Below are 24,320 nucleotides of genomic sequence, written 5' to 3'. Positions count from 1 at the left end.
TTCACGTCATCACAGGCATCGACTCCCATTTCGAGAGCAACCTTTTCTCTGAGCTTTCGTCTATCATTGGTTTCCATCATATGCGAATTACCATCATCACCCTCAAGCTAACGGAATGATTGGACGTTGTCACCGTTCTTTGATATCCGATACCCGCGCTGGTAAGGAATACTGGTTCTAATCTGTACTCATAGTTCTCCTTGCCCACCGTTTAACACCTCACGTAACTAACTTTCCCTCATTTACTGGCGTCCATATGTGGTGTCCTTCAGTTGCAATCACCAAGGAACCCACCACAACATCGGATAGCTCAATCATCCTCCACCTTATCAAAGAAATGCAATCAATCAATTTCCATGACCTCGCGTCGCGTGACTGCCACACATTACCTCAGACATACGTCCCTCCTGCCCTCCACACATGCTCAAAACTTTGGATGAAAGTAGACATAGTCCTCAAGAGTTTGGAAGCCCCGTATTCTGGTCCCTATGTCGTCCTCCACTGTGAACCTAAGTACTTTATTGTTCGACTTCCTCAAGACGATACGTCCGTCTCAATTGACCGACTTAAACCGGCGTATCGTCCCATCACTTGACCACCTCAGATGCGCACAGATGACTTTACTGAAACTGACACTCTGAGTACAAGTGACGTCACCAACACCGATACCCAGACACACACTCGCACCTGACGCCTCCACCCCTGCCTTCGAATCCTCTTCCACCCCGTCCTCCCCAGCCGTTTTACTTCCTCCACCTCTTCCTGCAATTCCACGTGTGACACGATCGGGAAGGACGGTTCACTTCAGAGATCGCTCTGATTATTTTTACTTTTAAGTACCCTCGGCTCTTTAGAGAAAATCACTGTTGATATTTTCATATGTATTTATAATGTCTTGTCATATGTTTGTCCTCCTTTTCTTCCTATAAACACGCTCCGCTCTTGTGGGGGTCATTGTAGCGGTTGCAATATAATGTAATAAAGCGTAATGCGTAATTTATAACTGCGTATGTACCTACGCACATTCTCTGGCGCACCAAACAACATACGCCAACACGTCGATGCCAAATCTTACTTCTGCTCCCAGGTAGGCTTTCAGCATGTCAGGCGGGCCAGCACAATTCTCCAGTTAGTCCTCTCAAAGCTTCCTTCTTCCCTCAAAAACCTCAATTTTTCCTAATCCATTTGTCTCTAGGATTTCTTCAACTCCAACTTTCCATCTTTTCTTCGGTCTACCTCTAGATCTTTCACCTGGTCTCCAGTTCCATCTTTTCTTTGAAATTCTCTCTTCATCCATTCTTTCCATGTGCCCAAGCCACCTTAGTTGTGCCTTTTCCTATTCTGCTTCTAATTGATGTTACTCCAATCATTTCACTTATTTCATCATTTCTAATTTGATCTCTTCTGATATATGATATATAACTATGTATATCTATACATATATTCTGCCCATATCCAGCCCTATACTTTCCTGTAGCTTCTTAGCATATACTCTATATGGATCCATGTACATAATATAATTCTGTATATACTATATAGATATATGAGAAAATCGCTTGTGAACAGCGATATCAATCAGACAATCTCCTTGACAGTGGCGCACGGGATTCGAACCGGCTGTACTTGGAAGGAAATTTCCAAAACACCCGGATGGTCGAGCGGAGTAAGGCGGATGTCTTGGAAGTTTTCTTCCAAGTACAGCGGGTTCGAAGCCCGTGCGCCACTGTCATGGAGATTGTCTATATAAATATGTCCTACGTAGATAGGTTAGACGTGGCAACTCCGTATGCCCGTGCAGAGACGCCGCAGGTCTACGACCTAGGATAAGTGAGAAGGAGTAAGCTGCTTTCGTTGGTGAGTGTAACTTAATAATACCAAATACCACTTAACCTCGACTTTCGTTTACTCTATCCACACGGTAATCATGGTGAACACCATACCACTTTTTATACACAGTACATGAATCTTATCTAGGAGGTGCTAAGATGGGAGGGAGGGAGGGTGGAGGGGTGTGGAGTGTTTTCGGGGATGGAATGGGTGGGAATGTTTTTGTGCCTTGTCCTTTTTGGCTGCCCCCCTGGTAAGGGGGGAAAAAGCCTTGGTATATGTATGTATGTACATGAATCTTATCTAATATTTTTCTTAATCGTAGTTAATTTTCTGTATAATCTTATCACTAAAGTTTTTTTTTCTACTTTCTCTTTTCAGCGCCTTTAAGTCAGCTGTACGGAAGTATCGGGAGAGCAGCTGACTTAGCTATTTCTTCAATCAGAACAAAATAATTTGGAAGTTAGACCGAAATGTACCAAACTCAGCACGATACGTCATACAAGGTTAAATGTGATTCATTTAAACCAGCTTTTCAGGGGGGGGGGGGTGTCTGAGACTCATGAATGTATAATATTATACCTTCCTGCTCAGACCCGTGGCAAACCCCGTCGTCTCGCGAATGTTTCGACCTCGCGCTATGTCTACGAAACCTGCGTTCGAATCCTTCCACTGGAATATTTTGATGATTTATAACGAGAATGAATGAATGAATGAATGAATGAATGAATGAATGAATAAATAAATAAATAAATAAATAAATAAATAAATAAATAAATGAATAAATGAATAAATGAATAAATGAATAAATGAATAAATGAATAAATGAATGAATGAATGAATGAATGAATGAATGAATGAATGAATGAATGAATAAATGAATAAATGAATAAATGAATAAATGAATAAATGAATAAAAATAAAAATAAATAAAAATAGATAAAAATAGATTTAAAAAATAATACAAATAAACAAATAAACAAATAAAAAGACCAAAAAGACGAAAACAAAATAGCAAGTCTATAGACCTTACAGTGGGTGTTTATTACATGTACCACATCACCTTTTTCCCGTTAAATGACAGTTTTTCATATTTGATAATAAAGTAACAATTGAATATTTCTTCCAGATGTAGTTATGCACATCTAATTGAGTCTTTCTTATTTGACCATTAATCATTAATATTTGTGTATTTTTGCAGACTTTATGACAAGACAAAACCTAAGACATAGCATACTCGACAAATTTACCTTTTACTTCTTGCTCAAATACAGGGTAAAAATAAAGATTGCACGCGAACCAATAGACACAAAATAGCGAAGGGTAAATTTAAATTGATCTAGATTATCCTTCTCGCTGCTATGATTTGTACATTTGTTTTGACTGCGGCCAAATATTTTTCATTTAGCCAAGTAACCCCTCCCCCCCGCGTAAGGTTTAATGAAGCGGAGATAATTTAGTTAAACACCCACGTAATGAACTAATTCAACAAAAATTCCTGAAGAGACGACCGCTTTTGATGCACTTCGAAACTTCAACCACTTAGTTACACTGATGTATTTAACAGATTTTATGACAAACACCTTACGATTTCAATCAGATAATGGAACGCCCATCGTTGTAACGGCGGGAGAGGTAACTCGACCAATTTCGTTTTGCATCGGACGATTTCATTCCATTCCGCCGTATCAAGGGTATTAATACCTGCATAAAAATATAACACATATGTATATTATTGTATATGTATTTACATATGTATCTAAATTGTTCAGCCATATCAATAAAGCTTCACGTGAATACATGCCATCTTTAAAATAACGCTCGCATTCAACCCCACCTCCCACCCCCTCCCTGTTGAACTTTCACCCTTGATTCCAGGGTCTCGACTCGTGTTGCTACGCCATTTTCTATGAACCCAGTTCTCACATTCTCACGCAGGTGAAGTTCTCACACTGGGTAACCCTGAAACTCTGTGGGGAACAACCTGTTAGGAATCGCAATTCTTTCTCTTCTAATTCCAAAAGCTGAATATAAAACAAGCAATAAAGCGGTCCAAAAACCACTGCATCGAAAAGAAAATATTTATTATGTAGGGTTAGTGTTTTGGTTACATCTGCTAACCAGAATCCAACACTTACAAAATCGACATTTTCCTTTGAAGGCGACATCTTAGAATGTGATAAAATGTAGCGAGAGAACAATTCATAATTGAATCGAATGCTGCACGAGGAAAACATACCGATACTACTTTTTTAAAGTTTAACGGCTATGGTTTTAACTAAAGATATTTTACTATGGTGTTATATTACGTACGTACATGTCAAGGACAATGATTGCATTTCTAATGATACTTACACTATTTGCAGTTAGATGCGAAGATGCAAGTACAAATGTTTCTGTTCATCGAAAAATGAGTTGCCACGATGTAAATAAGATCGTCGTAAAGCTTAGTTTACACGGGGCAAGCTGAGAGGCAAGTCAAACGTGCAAGTCACACAGGCCACTTGCCTCTGACTTGGCAAGTGGCCTGTGTGAACATGTACTTGCTCGCTATCCTCTCCAGCTCAGGTGACCTGCACGATATACTTCTCTCTCAGCTTGCTACCAGGCTTAACCGTGTTATTATTGTAAATCTTAAGGAGAGAGAGGTTGTCAGCGGAGGAGAGTTCCAGAACGCATTGGTGTAACGGACGAACGTTTTAGCAAGCGGCCGCTAAAGAAGATATTTGTACATCAAATGGATGCGTTTTCTTTCCAGCGGATATTGCGGGTAGGCCTACGCGAAAATATGGCGTGAGGGATATTTTGGAATTATACCTTGCTCACAAGCTCTGACCTCAATATATCAACCTTTCGTAGTGCACTCTTGAATGTGGGCCTATGAATTGCACCTACAAGCTGGTCTTCTTCAACGCTTTCCATCACGCGGCGTCCAGTCAGAAACTCATTTGCTCTAGTTTCTCTCCTCCTATAACTTCCTTTCCTTGTTCCATACCCACAATATTCTTCACTCCAGTATGCTTTCTCGCCTTATTTGACCTGTTTTTCTGCGTCATTCCTAGCACTGACCTCTCCATTCCCCTCTGTGAACTCCTTAGTTTTGTCATCATAGCCTTCGTCTATCTCTCAGCCTCAAATTCGTATATCATATGTGGTATTGTGCATTGATTGCATTTCAGACATAGAAGATAGACTATTATGATGATTGTATGTCAACCAAATTTACAACCAATTGTGATACGCCTTTTATCTTATTTTCATTATCTTTAGTTTTAACATCTGGCCTTAGTAATTACTGTATACCCGTCAACTTTTCCGAGATTTTTGAAGTTCCTGTTTGAATATTACTCTGGTTTTAAACTTACTCATCTTCAAACCTGCTTCGAGACTTTCCCTCTTGAAATTACTCGGCATATCTTGCAAGTCTCCTGATGTCTCTGAAATAAGAATAATGGCATCCGCAAATCTAAGATGATCAAAACATTCAACATTAATGTTCACACATTTCCCTTTGCAATTAAACTCTGAACACAGTTCCCAAACACGCTGTAAATAGCATGGGTGAAGTTGAATTATTTCGATCTACTCCGAGTTTCTCGATCTTTTATATTTTCTGTCTTGATGTTGTCCGATTATATCTTTCGCATACACGTTTTGCAAAACCATCAAAATATTCACTTGCATTCTGCTTGCGTATATAGTTTAGAATTACCATTTGATCAACTGAATCAAAGGCTTTTTCGTAATCTACATACATACATATACCAAGGCTTTTTCCCCCTTCCAAGGGAGGTAGCCAAAAAGGGAAAGGCATAAAAACACTCCCACCCATTTCATCCCTAAATACACTCCACACCCCTCCCACCCTCCCTCTCATCATTTTCGTAATCTACAACAGATAAACTCAACGGTTATTTGAACGTTCACTCTTCCGTTTTCTCTATCATTCTCCTGATGAAGGAGAAGAGGAATGGGAGAAGAAAGCGATCATGTCGACCGGATGTGGTCATGTTTTTTTTTGGGGGGGGGGGGCGGAGTTCAGTGAGGTATGGTTGATGTACATCATCACGTTGTCTATGATTACCTCTGGAAAGTAACTTTTCATGTAATGGATGGGCGTGGGTGAAGGTCGTGATGGATTAAAGGAGTTAGGAGGTAGTGTAGAAGATTCTTGCGTTATGAAAAACAGGTTCTTCCATAGAAGAAAGAACTGAGTCGTTCTTTCATTTTCCGTGTCGAGACTACGAGTAACTTTCTTCGGGTGACTCGATGTAACCAATCAGACAAGATAATATCTCTTACAACTGTATAAAATCTATTCCACTTCTCAACATTGCTATCTCAAACTGTCCGGAAATAGATTCAATTTGGAAGTAGGTAGAAACAACTTTGCCAACCGTGTAGTAAATGAATGGAATAAACTTCCTGCACAGGTAGTGCAATGTAGTCCAGTTCGAAGCTTTAAGAATCATTTAGATAAATACCTAATTAAGATGCTGTAATGATTATAATTTATGTTATATTATTTGTTTTTGTTTTGTTATCATTTGTCTGTCTGATTTTCATTTATCATTAGTTATATGTCAATTTATTATTTACTATTTACCTGTTTGTTTATTATTTTAACTATACCTATGCATTCATTTATGTATTTTATTTGTTATTTACATTATTATAGTTTTTATTTATTATTTTATTATTAATGCGATTTTTTTTTTTTTTTTGCATCCGACCTAGATATGGATCAAAAGTTCTCCTGTCGGCATGCTCCGCCTTTGTAATCTTCTCCCTGTCATCTTGAACATTACGTCTCGTGATCTCCAGCTCTAATTCTGATAAAAATCAATAAATGGGTATATTTTCACCATCAAACTTCGGTAGATTATCCTCTCCTCTAACTACTGTTATTAGATTGTCGGAGGGCATTGTGGATGATGAAGTTGTTGAACTAGAAGGGTTGAAATAAATTTGAAATCGCCAATAGAACTTAAATCGTCAAAGCAACGTTGCCAATAAATTCCAGTTCTACGCGGAGAAATTTGATTAATCCCTTTACATGAAAAACTAAAATTAATGCATACTTGCACATATGTTTCGAGTAATTAATGTCACTAAATGACTCTACGTGTGGTACCTCACCTGAAAAATCTAAAGACAAATTTACGTAAGTGTACACACTGAAATATACAAAATCACTGTGAACAAGAACACTGTTCACGTTTGATTCATTGAAACAACTTAAAAGAATGCCGAATATAAAATCACAACAGAAACCCGAACACAGTTTTCAGAAAAAAACAGCACTATTTACGTTCGTCGATCAATGATTTGTACGTGCCGTTGAATGTCTTGGTATACAGAAGAAGGAAAACGGAGGAAAATTCGACCAGCTGCCTTCTCCTGACGTGCAACACATGTAGAAAACGTGCGTGAGGTGACGTCACTGATGTAGTCGGAGGTGTGATGTGGCTGTGACGTGAGCACGGCTGAGGGTGGACACGCATGTGGTAGTTTCGTTTATGAATACCGGGCTAAAATAATTGTTTAAGATATCACACATTCCTTCATTTGAATATTCAAGTTGACCGTCAGCAGATAATAGTGGACCAATGTGAATCCTAACAACCTTTTTATCTCTAATGTAACTATAGAATTCTTTGGGATTCTCTTTGGATTTATCAGCGATGTTCATTTCGTATTGTCGTTTTCTTTTTCTTATTGTCTTTTTTAAATATCTCTCTATTGATACATCATTTTCATAGTCATTACATGCACCCGAGCATTTATATTTCTTATAAGTCTGTCCTTAAAAGGAATGTAAGTATGAGTCATCGTAGTGAGCGTATTTTGAAATATTTCCCACATCTGATCTACAGGTCTTTCGTTTAATTTTGCCCCCCAATCTGTAAGCTGAAGCTCCTGACGTATTCCTATGAACTATGAACGTTCTATGATGTCGTGGGGAAGTTTCTGCAACGTAGGCAATACCCGGAGACAACAACTCCGAGTGGCAATAACAGCCGGCCGCATGACATGACCCAGACGATTTGTTTCAGGAGCGAGTGCCGTACGTAGGAAGGTCTAACTGGAGCCAAACCTAGTAGTGTAGTTTATCCGTAGAGACCCCCCCCCCAAGCAGTATGATGTATTGGGAATCTTACAACGGTAACTTGACTCAGGGAGCGAGCAATAGAAGAGCTGGAAGGATGCTAATAAAGTGGGTTTAAACATTTGTGACGTGCGAGCTAAGACGTTTAGGAGCTGTCGTGTTAGAAACTGGTACACAGAGATGCCTAACGTTTTTCTTCTTTGACGTGTGAATCACGTAGCCAGGCGGGAGGTAAGACGACCATGTACGTCTAAGACGAAAACGTGGAGGCAGTTGAAAGTGATCCGTTAAAACGTACGGAACGTGTTTAAAAGGTTTAGGCGAGTAACGGTCCTCTCGTTCCTTCACACTCTGGGAACCGTGTTTCTGATTGCGTGGCTAATCTATTTTTCCTACACTAGCATACAATACACCACAATGCAATACAACATTTCTCCCCCTTGGAGCCCACGTATCATGGGGAATTCCGCATTTGCCTTCAAATTCGTTTACATTTCACTGTCGATTTATGATTATTTACTATTTACATGTTTATTACTTAACTATACATATGCATTCATTTATTCTATTTTCAATACTATTATAATGTTCATTTTAAGTTATATATATATATATATATATATATATATATATATATATATATATATATATATATATATATGTAGTCTTAGTCAGAGTTCACTTCATCTCGGTGGTAACCAGTCAAAACGTCCAAACGTCAAAATGTCCAAACATCAAATGTCCTGTCAAAACGTCCAAACGTCAACATGTCCTGTCAAAACGTCCACTGTGGTTACCGCCTGCCAGGCAGCCCCCCACCCCCCGAATATTATTGTTGTTGATGTGATTTAACATTATTGGGCGAAGGGCTGCGTGCGAATGTGAATTGAAAGAAGGTCTAGATTACACTTAACATAAATTTTATTTGAACAGGTACTTGATTTTATATGAACTGATAGGTCTATTATAAACTTACAAGCTGGTCACCAAGGCCAAAGAAGTACGAACAAAATTCAACACATAATTACTTCACAATAAATAAATTAATTAATAAATTAATAAAATGAAAAAACAATTGAATAAATAAACAAAACAATGAAAATAAACACATAAAACAATATAGATAAAAAAAAACTCACAAACTTTTAACCAAGATGAATACATTAAGGCAAATTAAATTCATGTCAACTCACAAGCCGATCACCAAGGCCAAATGAATACGAAAAACAGTTTTTCCCGCAAATTAATATTAAGGTATGTGTGTGTGTGGGGGGGGGGGATTCCAGGTACATTCCCGACTCAACCGCTAGCACAGCAAATTGTCTATTGCATCTATATTGCGACAGACCCGACAATTTTTCATGGTAACATTTTTTCGTCATTTAATATTAAGCGATGGTGGAAAGTTAATTCCCATTCGCGCTACACTCAGCCGAAGCGTGTATGTAATGTTCATTTTTCCTCCAGGCAAATAACGCCACCATTTTCCACCCAGTGAAAATAAAATAAAATTATGCAATACTTTTCCTCCATTGAAAAAAGAAAGGGGGTCACGTTAAGAATCGTCACCCTTCGACAGGGTAAAAATTCTTCGTATGGGCTATCCTTGTGTTCAAGTGGATCAAAGGTACAAGGATGATGCAAACAAGGATATCATAATAAAACAATAGGGCAGGACTCGCATTAATGGGTAGAAACTGGACAACTTTAGATTTAAGAAGGAAATAGGCAACAATTGGTTTACTAATAGGGTGGTCGATGAATGGAATAAACTTAGTGACCATGTAGTAAGCGTTGAAACTATCAATTGTTTTAAGAAACGATTAGTCAACTTTATGGATGGGGATGACAGGTGGTGATGGATACGGAGATGCCTAGTAGGCCTTATGGTCTCTTGCAGTCTCCTATATTCTTATGTACCGAAAGGGATCACGAAATTGAAAAGTCTGGGAAACATTATTGTAAAACACTGCGGCATTTTAAAACTGCTATAATGAAACAAGAATTAAATAATAGTGCAGGATTTCGTCCGGGAATCTGAGGTGTCATATCCCTAATTATAACTAAATATTTTTTATTGTGGACACATGTAATATGCATTTCTCTACTACAGTTTCTTAAAATTTATCATATATAATGGAGGAATCTCGTCCGATCCTGTTATTCATTCTTACGAAGAAATTGACTTTTCTAATCATGCTGCGCTATGCTGTTCTGTTTTTATCCTTCACGGTCAAATAACACAAAGTATAACATTACTGGGAAGTGACATTGTATTACGTCATGTTCGCAACGTTATATTATGGTAATTTACGTTGTGTTGCATAACAAAACGTTACGTTACATTGCATTACGTAATATTATGTTGCATGACGTTATATTACATTGCATTACGTTATATTACATTGCATTACGTTATATTACATTGCATTACTATATATTACATTAAACTACATTGCATTACTATATATTACATTACATTACGCTTTATTACATTGAAGTCGATTGGAAGAGGAAATGATGGAGTCTTATTCCGAGTTTTATACTTGACTAGTTTCACTACAAGATTTTTCAAAAGAATAGTGCCACAGGGCTATATATGTACTTGTGCATGCCTCTCCGAGTGTATAGGAACTTGGATGTTACAATGACAGAAGATTTATTTAAATGGTAGTGGAAATTAATAATAAACTAATAACGATGTGGCAAGAAAAATAGTATTACTACAAAAGAAAATAAATAATGATAGCACATTAAAAGTAAGAGTAAATTTTGTTTTTAACCATAATGAAAAAGGTGGCAAGAAATGTGTGAGATTTAGTCAGGTGTTCTGGTGCATGGTACGAATTTCCACTCGATGAGGGCATAAGTAGTTGTGAATTTTGTCCACTTTAAGTCTCCTGTCCTTTTGTTTCTGTTGTTGTATTTAACTATGTGTAGAGACTCGATTATTATTATTTTTTATTTATTATTATTATTATTATTTTGTAATCCTCGGACCAAAATGCTGGATTTCTCCTAATCTGGTAAGTGTCCTTCTGTGTCTACGTGATTTACGAGAGCTTTTGTCTCACGGTGATGTCTAATGTCTACTTTGTGTTCGCTGAGTCTGTCAGTCCTCTGCATGTTTCTCCAAAATATGCGCTGTCGCATCCGTTTCAGGGAATTTTGTAAACTATGTTGGTGTCGCTGTGAGGTTCTGTGTTCTTCCTAACCATGTATCCGATCTTCTTTCCCGTGTCGTTAACAAGTATTAGACCTGAGGGTCTAAGTATCTTATTCAGCGTGCGGGAAAAGCTAGAATCGGAGACGATGATGAAAAGTAGGTCTGGTTTTTCTGTATTTCCTTTCCTATTTTTGTTGATGATCTGAGCATTCCCTCTGGTGTATTTGAGGTTTTCAATGGCTGCGGTGATGTAGTTCAGCACTCCTCCTTCCACCTACTTCAACTTGTCAGAATGCCTCAATAGTTATATTACATTATATTACGCTATAGTACGTTATATTACGCTATTATGTTACGTTGCGGTATCATAGGTTCATATTACGTTGTGTCACATAATATTACGTCATATTACATTGTATTACTTGGAGTTTCTCTCTAATACAGTTTTGCTAAACTGGATACCAGCATCTGGAGATTTCGAGGTCCGTTACCTCGTCTTGAGCTGTGTGGGAATAGTAATTATTCTGATAATCTGAGTTTATGTGTTCATAAGTTGAGTGACCTCACTGAATGTGGTTTGTGATCCAATGCCCGTAACAGAAACTTCTGTTCCAATTTAACAAAAACATTGTATTGCGTTATGTTACATTATGTTACGCTAGACTATGGTATATTACGCTACGGTATATTACGCTATGATATATTACGCTATGGTATATTACGCTATGGTATATTACGCTATGGTATATTACGCTATGGTATATTACGCTATGGTATATTACGCTATGGTATATTACGCTATGGTATATTACGCTATGGTATATTACGCTATGGTATATTACGCTATGGTATATTACGCTATGGTATATTACGCTATGGTATATTACGCTATGGTATATTACGCTATGGTATATTACGCTATGGTATATTACGCTATGGTATATTACGCTATGGTATATTACGCTACGGTATATTACGCTATGATATATTACGCTATATTACATCACGCTTATTTACGTTATGTTACGTTACACTGCCTCCCGGAGCAAAGATTCACTCTCGACTCCCACTTCCCGTGTGGTTGCTACGTTATCGATCTTTCCCGGCCACCCACCCGTCCCCTCGTCCGGGACGCACGCCGAGTCTGAGCAAAGCCGACAGAATGTTTACGCCTTCCCACTTCCCGAGGGAATCGGGAGGTGGGATCTCTCATTCCGCAGGAACAAGGAACGTCCTTGTCTTGAGATTATGTTGAGCTAAGGAGGAGGAGGAGCAGAAGGAAGAGAGGAGGAAAAATTACTAAGCGGAGAAAGAAGACAAAGAGCACACAGAGAGGATGTGGCTCAGATGTGTAGCACATCAAGTCTATGGTTCCTTGACTTAGAAATTATCATATTCTCATTTTACATGATAACTTTCCTTCAGGCAGACAAGTCACGCTCGAATGGTGTTCTCCATTTGGCAAGTTCTATATGACAGTGCTCCTGACCGCCACGTACGACGTGAAGCCTTGCAAGTACAATACTGTTGTGTGTGTGTGTGTGTGTGTATTCACCTGGGATCTGCTGCAGTCTCTGTCGAGACAGCCAGACACCACCCTACGGCAGTGAGCTCAGAGCTCATTATTTGCCGGTGTGTGTGTGTGTGTGTGTGTGTGTGTGTGTGTGTGTGTGTGTGGATCAGGGAGACTATAGTTAACGGTCGGACCGATCCAGCAATTACTGACACAAAGGGAATTGACATCAAAAGTGACGAAATTTTCACACTGAATGAGAATCAGATATGAAACAATTGTCTCAAACTGCCAGGAAGTAGATTTAATTTGGAAGTGTGTAGAAACAATTTCGCTAACCGTGTATCAAACGCGTGGAATAAACTTCCTGCAGAGGCAATGCAATGTAGTGTAGTTCGTAGTTTTAAGATTCGTTTAGATAAACACCTACGAAATATGCTGCAATGCCTGCCATTTTATTTATTTAGTAATTATTTGTTTTTGCTACATATGTATCAAATGTTTGAAATTATTGTTACTTTTCTGTTTATTTATTATTTATCATTATCTATTTATTTGATTATTCATTTATATACTTCTTTATTTGTTTATTTATTTTTTCAGCATCGGACCTGGTAATGGACCAAAAGATATGTTGGTATGTTCTTTTGTGTGTGTGTGTGTGTGTGTGTGTGTGTATTCACCTTGGTCTTTGGATCACGTGTTGTACTCGTGATTGACAGTTATTAACCTCCCGGATAAGAGCTCAGAGCTCGTAGTTAGTTAGTTAGTTTATTATTTAACATTAGTACATGAATATATACACAATCACATACACGTATGTATATATACTCGTGCATACATATACTTATAACTATATACATATACATATAAAAATGCGCGGGCCACAAGCCCGCCGCTGGGCTTACGCCCCGATATTTTGCTACCATGTTTCAGCGAGGGGCGGAATGTCTCGCATGATGGTTAGCAATTTGCTAGGTGTGTTAAGAGCCCGCCTGACCAAATGGGCGGCCAAAGCTTCCTCATCCTGTGGGCCCTCGATGGGTTGCTGTCTTAGTTGAGCTGTGGCGGGGCAGTGAACCAGGTAGTGTATCAGCGGTCGACGGCTCTGGAGGCCGCAGTGTTCGCACTCCTGACCACTGAACTCGGGCCGTAGCTGCTCCAGCGTGCCGTACCCGAGCCGGAGCCTGTGCAACCGAACTTGGTCGGCTCTAGTTAGCGGACGGCCGCATTGTAGCGGCTGGTAATTTGTGGTGGCAGCGTACCATGCTGCCTGCCGCGAGGTTCTCTCCATGGTGCGATGGTGGTGATGAGCGGAGTGCCAGGTGCTCCGCTTAGCCTGCGTCTTGATCTGCAGGCTGGGGAGGACGTAGCAGGATACTGCGGGCATGGTGCTAGCTGCTCGGGCTGCTGCATCCGCCAACTCGTTCCCTCGGAGCCCCACGTGACTGGGCTCGTATGACCGATCTATGGGTAATACTGTGACCTTACACGCACACACACACCCAACTCCCCACCCATGAGAGTTGGAGTGTGTGTGTGTGTGTGTGTGTGTGTGTGTGTGTGTGAGAGAGAGAGAGAGAGAGAGAGAGAGAGAGAGATTCACCATGGTCTTGGATCACGTGTTGGAGTCGTGATCGACATCTATTACCCTCCCGCAAGAGAACTCACATATGACTGGTCTATGGGTAATGATGTGACCTTACACGTCATAATCCTGTCCAGTATTCGTGAAGAGTTGGAATCCAGGAATAAAATACACATAGATACACAAATACCCGTACACATATACATAACCCGTAAAAAAGAAATATAGAGGAATAAATGAATATAAAAATAGATATACAGAAAATGACAACCAACCACCACAGAGTTGGGGGAGAAAGTTAAAGCGCGCACCTGTAGGAGTATAGGAGGGACAACACATCACTGCTGGCCAGGCGCCCTCTGCCCAGCCTGTCCCTAGTGCTCTCGTAAATGGGTTTCAAGTTGACGGATTTATTGACACTGGACTGGTAACTTGCCCAAGCTTCTAAACATAGTCTCACACCTTTACCAGCCTTTTTATACTTGATGCCTGCATTCTACCAATCCATCTCGTGTCGTTGGTCTTCGCAGTGTCTCAGCATCGCCATTTTTACCTGTGCCGTTTTTACCTGTGCCATTTTTGCCTGTGCCGTTTTTACCTGTGCCATTATTACCGTGCACCGCCGATCTCATATTCCTCCTATTCACTGCCCTCCGATGTCGTGTCGCCAACTTTTGACTTGTCTCTCCTACATGATGGGTCTCTCAATTCTTGCACATTATATCGTACACCACCTCCATCTACACCTTTCATCTTCGTCAAAGCCCAATGCAGTGTGTTCATTGGTTTGTGCGCCACTTCTTCCCCGTGTTTTCTCAGCAGTCTCGCTGTTACTTCTGATGCACCTTCACACACGGTATCGTGATTCTCGACGCGTTACGGTTTCTCTCGCTCCCTCTGTAATGCTTCTGTGACGTCATCGTCCACCTGTTCACCACTGATCCGGGGTACCCGTTGTCTCCGAAGACCTCTCTAAGGTGGCTCTTCTCCTTCCTGATGTTCTCACTCGTGGAACACACTCTCTCCCCTCTTGACCACAAGGACTTAACCACGCTTCTTTTCCATCGGGTGACAGCTGTCATAGGCGAGAAGCCGGTCCGTGTGTGTAGCCTTCCTGTGCACTCCCGTGGTCAAAGTGGAACCAACTCTCGTAACCATGACGTCAAGGAAACGCTCTTCCGTATTCATCCTCCTGGACTGGTGTCCAACCTGGTGATAAATGTACTGTCTGGCTAGCAAGCGTCGATTAGGAGATCTTTTCCAGGGCGGCACGCATGCTGTTTATATTGACCCCCTTTGCTATCTTTGTATATCCCTGAAGACGAACCTCGGACAGGGTTCGAAACGTTGGAATAGACTTATTTTGACGAGTCCAGCGTTTACTTCGTTCGTCTGTATAACGGGTCCTGGACTCCAGCTCTTACGTAATATATATATATATATATATATATATATATATATATATATATATATATATATATATATATATCGTACGTGGAGGAATTACTGCCATATGGAAGTCAATGTTATTATACAAACGAATTTCATGGTTTATAGGTAACAACTCACATGCAGTTGCGAAATCTATCGCTATGGCTGCGTAAAGATGTTATCAGTCCCTGATCAATGCAAAATATTATACATAAGTGTCGAATTGTGTTGTGTAAGTACTGATCTTTTGTACTGAATCTACTTGACGGTTTTTGTGGCATCTCCAAACATTTGACTTACGAGTTTTCGTAAGACAATCGACTCGGAAAGCCGTTAACATTCCGCCGTTATCTTGCACTTGGCAGCACAGCGCCGTTGCGAGTCCACGTTATCTGCATGCAATTGCTTGTGTGTACACGTATGTGTACAATATTGAGTTACGTTACATATCTTACACATGTAGTTAGTAAACTGTAGCTATATACGAATATGGGTTTTCTTGCATCATGAATTTCCTTAAAATGTGCAGCATTGTTCCTGAACTGTGAACTGAGCAGCGGACGGGAATAACAACTAATCTAAAAGGATGGGTTACCTTTGCTGGCCCACCAATCTTGTACTCGTAAATGGCAAAGAACCTTTTGGTATATGTATGTATATCCTTCTGTTGTTCAACACTAAATTTCACATTCAAAATCCGGTACAGTACAGTAAGTACATAAGTTGCGCACAAATTAAATTAGACGATACCCCCTAGAATATACATACTCTTTTGGATTTACGATTTTGCAACTACGTAATCTTCTGCAAGGTCTGTTTTTAAAATGAATTTTATGTTATCCATAACAAACCTTGCCTCAGCTCTGCACTCTATCCGAAACCGGGTCACAGTATTTCAATCTATATCAATATAAGAATCAAATTCTTTCCAAGAGCTTCCCTTCCCCTGCCACACTAACCGTCTTCGAGAAAAAAATAATATGGAATAAAAAATATAAATAAAAGTGCCTTGGAATGTATGGCCAATCAATGTCAAAATATCGCTGAAAATATTCTCGCAAAAATGCAATGGGAAAGGATCTTAGCATATCCACTGATTCTCCTCAAACAGTATGCAAACATACACACGGTTATATTTTTCATTCGTGTTCTTCCTTTACATAACGTTCACTGAATCCTCCAATTAGATAAACACCTTTGGAAAGTACTGGAACGATTCTCCGTTTATCTTTTTTTTTATCTTATTTACTTGCGTGAGTGTATGGTTATTAATTTTATCTATTCACATTTCCATGTTGTTTATCTAATCATTAAACTAATTTATATATATTTCTTATATTTGCATATACTTGATAATTTACCTCTTCCATCGTCTGTTTCAGGGTCTGTGGGCGGGAGGTCTTCTTATCTGTAATCTAATATAATCACTTGAAACACTCCTTATATAAGTCATCTCTGCCTGCAGGAAAGTCCAATGTATTTACGTATTTTCCTTGTGACACTGTGCCACTGCATTCGAATATTCAGTAAAATATATATGTGAATTTGGATTTACATATTTATGGACAATATATTATTCTAAACACAAGAGGTGGCAACACTGTCACTATCACTTTTGTTTTACTTTAGACAAGATAATATGTAGTTCAGACTCTCTAATGCAGGTGTTCCCAAACTACGGGTCATGAGCCTTTATCTGGGGTTCATTGAGGGACCATGTATGTACATTTAGCCACGCTGAGCCGCGTACTGATTTGCTTGTATAAAAAACAGCTTTCTCTTTTAAAACATACTATCAGATCAATCTTTGTCAATAAATATCGATAAACAAAAAATATATATTTTGTTATTTCTCTTTCTCTGCTGTGGTTGATAAAGTAATGTATCTGCAATATTAAAAATTAATATTTTTCAGAAGGCTTATAAAGGTTGTGGTCATTGTAGTTTTGGTAAAACTGAAAGGGGTCGCGTACTGCAAAAGTTTGGGAAACACTGCTCTAATGGCATGTAATGTTGATCCCGTCAGGATTTTCACTTGGAAATGTAATATAATTTCAAGAATGGAAACCGATATTTTTTATCAATGAAAAATAGTGCTTCCACAATGAAATACAAAAATGGATATGTAAGTGATTCGTGTATCGCTGTAGCTCAAAGGACTGATGCACTGGCATGGGATTGGACAACACAAACCTTGGTTGCTTGTCACTGTATATACCAGATAGATGTATAAATAAATAAGTAAACAAGTTAATCCTTCAATCAACAAATGAATAGATATAAATAAGCAAACAACTAGGTAAATTATCAATATATAAATGTTTGGATCTATTGGTGAATTGATCATAATATCACCCGACCGAAGGACCCGTCCATCTTCGTGGGGGGTAATGTTCACAACAAAACAAATTAATTTGTCTCAGTGAAAGGTCCATGCAGATCTATTAGACGATCTTGCTCAGCTATGGCGTGGTTCACTAAATTTGATAACCTCGTTAGATGTTGGCCAAACATAATGTAAAGGGCGTACCCGTTTCGATAAGATTAATCAATACATTCAGTATATTCTTAATCATCTTGCCAGAATGTCGAAAAGTAAGTCCAAAGAAATCGTCTGGTGTTAGCTATGATAAAACTGGTACATAACGAAAATTCCAACCGGATTGCACTTCTATTTCTATTCTGGCTATCACCATGTCATCTTACTTATTTTCTCGGCAGCCATTTCATTAACCTTCAGGACAACTTTCGTAGAATGTGAGTATTATGTCCGCCTTAACACTGCCAAATGAAATATTGCAAATCTGAAAATAATTTTACATTTTACGGTAATTTTAGATTTGCTACAAAAACAGCTATGTTAGTCGTCATTCAACGAAGAGAACAGAAATCCTTAAAAAAAGAAGTCGTTATGACGTCATCCACCCCATCACCCAGCCCTTGAAAAAAATCACAACAATGCACGTTCACCAGCAAGGACAAACACTACACATAAACAGGGTATCATAAGCTAAGGAGCTCCATCCGAAAAGTAAGAGCTGTCGAATGAAGCACGTGAGACAGTTGGCTATGTTCGTGAATATAAATTAATGAATTAGATATGTGCGATAGCCACCGGATTGGACTGGCTAGAAACAGCCTTATCAATTCACATATTTTTTTGCAGAAACCACTGGGAAATGAAAAATACTGATATTAGTTTAAATCCATTAATTACGTGTAATAGACTCCGAGATCGAATTTAATGTTAATTTCTAATTAAAAATTTGGTATGGCCTGCATGTGGGAATCGTTTGTCTCCAATTTTGAGCAATTTGTATATGGATTTTTTAAAGACAATTATTACCTGACATTCTTTCTACTAATACAGTTTGGTGTAGATATGTTAACGACATATGTATTTGACCTATTGATCAACCTTTGGATGCTTTTACGTAACAATTTAATAGTTTGGTGCGTCCATTGAATTCACAGTTGAGATAGAAAATAATATATTACCATCTTTAGATGTGAAAGATATTTCAAATTTGAAGTTTATAGAAAACCAACCATTCATTTTTACTCTTATCACCATGGAGTCACACCAACTTGTCCGTTTTTTATCAATGTTTTTGAGAGCTTTTCGAATATCTCCCACTGAGTTTCTGGATAAGGAAATAAAATTTATTTATGACATTGGGGAAAATTTTAAATATACGATTGACAAGGCACAAAACAACTAGGAAATATTTTCTTAATACTTCTCATGTAAAACAATTTAATCATAAGAATGTTAACAATTCCTTATCATGAGAATTTAATCAGTCTTCCTAGCATACCTAAATTTGTTGGTATCTAGGTGTTTTTTAAAAACAATGTTAAGAGCTTGTTGATTAAAAATTCACTGAGAGAAAAGGAAGGTTGTGTATGCAGCATACCATGTAAAGATTTTAATTTTATATACATAGGCCAAACAGGTAAAGGTCTGAACAAAAGAATACACAAATACAGCATTAGAACGGGGCAATTGTCAAGTGGACTATTTGTTCACCAAAAGGAATATGGATAACTTTGACTGGAATAAACGAAAAGTAATTACATCTTGTAATGATATTGTAGAAACTTTATGGAATCTTGTTATATTAAAAAAAAAATTGAAAATAATATGGGTTTATACAAACTGGACAATTTTATGTGAGATAAAAACGCATATCTCCCGATCTAACAATATATATATACACACACAATATTCACAATCATATAGTGCTTAACACGTACACCACAACACTCAGAGATGATGTATGACTCGAACTATTGGTCCTGCTAAAACCTTACACCAGCGTTTCTCAACCTTTTTACCCTTGCGTAACCTTTAAAATAAATTGTATGTCTCAAGGAACCCCTGCGCAAAAAAAAAAAAATATATATATATATATATATATATATATATAATTGAAAGTGAAAGAAGTTGATGAGGAGATATGGCAGAATTTACGCCTTAACGTTTCGACCCGCAGGGTCTTGATCACAAAGCTAACAACTCAAACGTAACAGGATGTTTTATACACGGACGGGTCATCTTACGGGACGCTTCGGAGAGCTTGCTATTTTATTTGCGTATTCTTTTGTTATTAATAGGCTTGTGGCTTTTGCTAAACATATAAAGCCTTCTCTATGGTTAATGTTGTTATTAGTGTTGATATAAGCTGCCTCAATTGTCTTCCTTAGTTTCTTGGATGATCCTTTGTTTAATATGGTTGTGTTGTTCCAGTCTGGGAGGTGACCATGTTTATCCACATGCATTACTATGGAGTTAGATGTCCTATGGGCTTTTACGTCATTTTTATGTTCATTTATCCTTTTATTAAGTCCGCGACCAGATTCACCAAAATATGAAGAGGGACAGCTTTTCTCCCATATCACCTCATCAACTTCTTTCACTTTCAATCTTATTTGTCATAATATAGTCAATATATATATATATATATATATATATATATATATACATATATATATATATGTATATATATATATATATATATATATATATATATATATATATATATATACTGACGTAAGCGGAGTAGGGAACACAGACTAGTTTCGTAAGTATGCTTGAAAAAGCATACCTGCGAAACAGACTCCTGTGTTTCCTACTCCGCTTACATCAACCTGATATATACAATATCTTTCTCATTTGATTTTCATCGTAGTAATAAGTTAGATAGGATGATGTCTATTTTACATTATTACAATAACCAAGAATATGTCGTGCGTGTTAATTATATTACGTATATAAAATTAAATAAGAAAAATCAAAAGTGTATTATTTTATCTCACTAGTTCTCACGGAGCCCTAAGGGTCGTTTTGCGGTGCCTCAGGGTTCCGGGGAATCCTGGTTGAGAAACGCTCCCGTACACAAACACGCACGTGTATGTGTGATTCACCGTGGTGTTGGATCACGTGTCATGACTCGTGATCGACAGCTATTACCCTCCCGGAAGAGAGCTCAGAGGTCATGTATGACCAAACTCTAGGTAATGCTGTGACTTTACACGCACACACAATTCCCCGCCCACGAGAGTTGGAGTAACGACTCGCAGCGCAGCGATACTGAAATTATTTCAGCCCTGGGCAGGATTCGAACTCGGACCGCTGTGGCAGTAGTTGCGAACGTTATCACTGCACAGCGTGTGTGTGTGTGTGTGTGTGTGTGGACACTGAACCCAGTACGTGATCCAAGACCCCGACCACACAGGTGTATACTGTATGATTAATGTTATCAGGTGTGGCTCTTAATTCTATGACTTCAGGCTGCACCACTTGTTCCCTCAATGTTTTGCAGACACGGTAGATATGAAAGCCTATAGAAACCATGCAATGCTCTATTCACATATTCCTGAACACAGCAAGTCACTTAAAATTGATATATTGTCAACAAGACTGTCTTTATATAAAAACATAGACACCTACATTTATTTTCACAATAGACAATTGTTTTAGCTCGTCTACTGAGCCTGCCTTTTCGGAAGCTTCCAATGCATGCACGGATAATTTCAATACTGTCAAGATAAGTCGATGCCGCCAAAGACAAAGAGGTCGTCACCCGATTTAGGAAGAAGAAAAAAAAAATGACGTTTATTCTTCTGGTGAATTGATGCCGTCGCATCTAAGAATTTTGTTCTGTTTAATTGTAACGGGTACACCTTCCATATCAGTAGTATTTTCATTTTTTTTTTTTTTTGGTGTCCTAAGTCGTCCAGTCAGTTGCAAAGGGATTAGACTCTTCAACTTGTTGAGGTGTCTTCACATTTGATTTGGTTTTAGCTAAAGTCAAATGCATTCACTTACAATAACTGTTCAAATTTAACAGATAATAATTTTAGCGCCACGACATACGGCCCAATGAAGTCGTTAAAGAAATAGGAATGGTAGAATTGATTCAGTATTCTCTTCTGACTGGAGACTAGTCTTCTTATCTCAGAACGAATAATATGTGACTATGGGCCGTAGGGGTGTCACGAGAGTCCATACGGCATTAACTGCCTAATACGCATGCGGTCAATATCCCCAGTCGGTGCTAGATTTAACGGCCACAATGCTATCGAATGCTTGACTGACGCCATGTTCCGGTGATGAGTCATGGCGTCATGTCGCGTCGCGTCGGTCTCTTCATGCGACTGAACTTCAATTGCACTAACCATCACCAACCACCATGGATCCTTCTCCTTAGGTCAGAGGGCGATAGACAAAATATTAAATTAAGCTTTTATGAGGCCACGTTGCCAGAGTGGCAGGAATAAAAAAAAAACGCATTTTTTTCAGTTTTGTTTAATTTATACCTTCTCACTGGCCAGGCTGGTGAGTACCAGGCGCTGGTCGACCGTTCGGCGAAAATGAATAAAATTATAATAAAAAAGAGGAATTTTGCCGGTCTGTATTTTATTTTGATATCGGGGTTTCCAACAATGAATAAAAGAGGCTGACATAAACAACTTCAAGTCACCCCATTTCTCCCTCCTATCTCAAACAAGAGAAACATTGACTTGCCCGTTAGTACGATAATTCTATCCCCTGTTTGAATGCAAGGGGAAGTGAGGCGTCGATGGAAAACTGGAACTTGAAGAGTTCGAGTTTGGGTAAGGTGATTGGGGAGGGAAGGATCCGACGTTAGTGAAGTGGAGTTGGGAAAACAAAGGTTGAGAGGGAGGATGAATGCAAGGGGGTAGGTGAACGTCCTTAGCGTCAACAGGTATTGCATGTCTGTCTCTTTCAAGTTGATTACCCAGGACTCGGTGTACACATAGGAGGTTGTCAATGTGCGTGACTCCACACACTTGTGCTTCCCTCTCCTCCCTTCTTCTCCTTAGCCTCTTTGTTCTTTGTTTCTTGTATGCGTTGTTGGGTATTTGGAGTTAAACAACTATGTATTTCCTAGTGCCTCATGGTATCTTTCGATTCCATCTGTTACACAGCAATTGGTAATGATGTAAATGATTTTCATTACTTTTGATAATGATTATAACAAACGCAATAGTAATAATAATAATAATAATAATAATAATAATAATAATAATAATAATAATAATAATAATAATAATAATAATAATAATAATAATAATAATAATAATAATAATAATAATAATAATAATAATAATAATAATAATAATAATAATGAATAATAATAATAACACCAACCAGAAAAATTATAACACATTTTGTTGCTGATAATTCAATAGCCAATTTTTTCTTCTCGCTAATTCTGTTTCCATTCCCTCGACTTTATTGTTCCCGTGGTAGCATGACTCGCCTTTGCAAGTGCCTGATAAAGTATTTATATTCTTATTATAGTGGTTGCAATAGTAGTAATAATAATAATAATAATAATAATAATAATAATAATAATAATAATAATAATAATAATAATAATAATAATAATAATAGTAATAATAATAATAATAATAATAATAATAACACCAACCAGAAAAATTATAACACATTTTGTTGCTGATAATTCAATGGCCAAATTTTTCTTCTCGCTAATTCTGTTTCCATTCCCTCGACTTTATTGTTCCCGTGGTAGCATGACTCGCCTTTGCAAGTGTCTGATAAAGTATTTTTATTCTTATTATAGTGGTTGCAAAGCTGTTTTATTCTCCCGAAAGAGCCTAACACTGCCAGTCGCGACCAATTTTAATGTGTTACCCCAGAATGTCCACATGAAGAAGCGTCACCCCGTGAGATCCCACCAGTACGCCGAATATCAACAGTGAAATAAATGTTAGGTTAGATTAAGCTGAATGGGGGTTATGGTTATTGTCATCAACTTATACAACCCAAGAATCGTATACCCAGGATGGGCCCACATGAAGAATCGTCACCCTGTTGAAGTCTGTGACCCGTTTTGATTAACCCAACACCGACGTGCATGATATTTCGTGTACGTCAGACTGGCGCCAGGTTACTGCCAAGGTCTAAATAAAGGTTACTGCTATCCAGAACTCGCGCATTTGCTTTCTTAGTGTGTACGACCCTAACAACAAGATCAATAACATCGTTTGGAGGTGGGTTATGTAGTAAGAAGATTACCCTAAGTGACTTGGAATTTAAGAGAGGCAGAAAGGAAAAGTTGACGCGGTGAGGAGGGCAGCGGAAATGAAAAAGATGTCAGATAGAGCTGTTGAAATATTATTGTGGTGATTTAGA

Source organism: Oratosquilla oratoria, chromosome 1 (assembly GCF_046742065.1).
Source record: "Oratosquilla oratoria isolate Oo_2021 chromosome 1, ASM4674206v1, whole genome shotgun sequence".
Taxonomy (NCBI): domain Eukaryota; kingdom Metazoa; phylum Arthropoda; class Malacostraca; order Stomatopoda; family Squillidae; genus Oratosquilla; species Oratosquilla oratoria.
Note: the sequence above shows the minus strand (reverse complement) of the source record.